Genomic DNA, 1,247 nt, shown 5'->3' with positions numbered 1-1,247 from the left:
GATCTATAAAATGAAAAAAAATGAGCGACTGTCGCTGCTTTAACTGGCGATTACAAATTTTTAAAATTTTGATCGCTGCGACAGAAAGTAGAGGAAATGAAAAAGAGATAAAAAAAATCTGAAAGTAATATTATGAAGAACAGTCACTGTCGCGGCAACTAACCTTCCGAACAGGGCCTATATAAAAAACGTATTTGGTAACAGGAATTCTATAAAAGAACTTTAAAAAAAAATGAACTTAATATCTTTTGGAATAACAACTATCGACTAGCTTTCATAGCTCAGTTGGTTAGAGCACCCGTTTAGTAAGCGGGAGGTCTTGAGTTCAACTCTCAATGAAAGCAACTGTCCTTTTTTTTATAAGTTGCATTTTAAAAAAAAATTCAGAGGTAAACAGAAACATTATTCCTCTAATTTTATTTGTTTCAATTTTTTTAAAAGTCCATATATATCCCTCTAATCAGCAGTTGAAATTATGTTTTAACTTTTTATAAAAAATGATCATAAATCAATTTTCACAAGATCACATATTACAGTTGTGTAGTTTTGATATATAAGAAAGTAAAATCATTTCTGCATATATTTCTAAGAGCATGATTTAAAATGTGTTATTTAATCATTTTTAAAAATTCATTTGTTTAGATTTCAAAATTTATGCGGTATAACTTGGATGATTTTAATAAATTTACTCATGAAACAGAATTTAATGAAGTATTTGAAATCCGACTTTATTAACACCAAATTTTAAATTTTATTAAGCATGGATTACAAATATCATATCCAATAATGTCATATTGTAAAGCATGATTTAGAATCATTAATTGAATAATAGACTGTAGTTGAATTTTAATTCTATTAAAATCCATGACTAAAGATAATTGCATCATATATTTAAGATCATTAAATAATTCATAGTTTCATTGATTAATTTTGCGGAGAATTTTAATTTATATCTACCCATTATATATAGGGAAAATTTTAAATAAAGGATCTTTTTCTAAAAATTTGGCCATATACATTTTTTTTATAAAAGTTTGGTTAATTAGGTTTTATTAATCGAAAATAGCCAATTATACCCTTAATTATTTTTTCAGATAAATTTTGTTGTTTTGGGGCTCTATCGAGTGGGCCTAATTTGTTGTTTTGGTTTTGACAAATTAAGGAAAATTTCACTATGTCTCGACAAAGTAAGAAACCAATAACGGTAAATTTTTTTTCTTCCAAAAGAGCTAATCGAGACAAAACCC

The 1,247-nt window shown here is 26.5% G+C and overlaps 1 non-coding gene across 1 annotated transcript; it reads left to right on the top strand.

The window, feature by feature from the left end:
* Positions 1 to 270: 270 nt before the first annotated feature.
* On the top strand, positions 271 to 344 carry TRNAT-AGU (transfer RNA threonine (anticodon AGU)). The gene has a single exon. It is a non-coding gene; the product is annotated as a tRNA-Thr (tRNA).
* Positions 345 to 1,247: the final 903 nt, after the last annotated feature.

This window comes from Camelina sativa, chromosome 11, assembly GCF_030686135.1.
Source record: "Camelina sativa cultivar CO46 ecotype springtype chromosome 11, ASM3068613v1".
Classification (NCBI taxonomy): Eukaryota; Viridiplantae; Streptophyta; class Magnoliopsida; order Brassicales; family Brassicaceae; genus Camelina; species Camelina sativa.
This window is presented reverse-complemented; position numbering and strand designations above follow the sequence as displayed.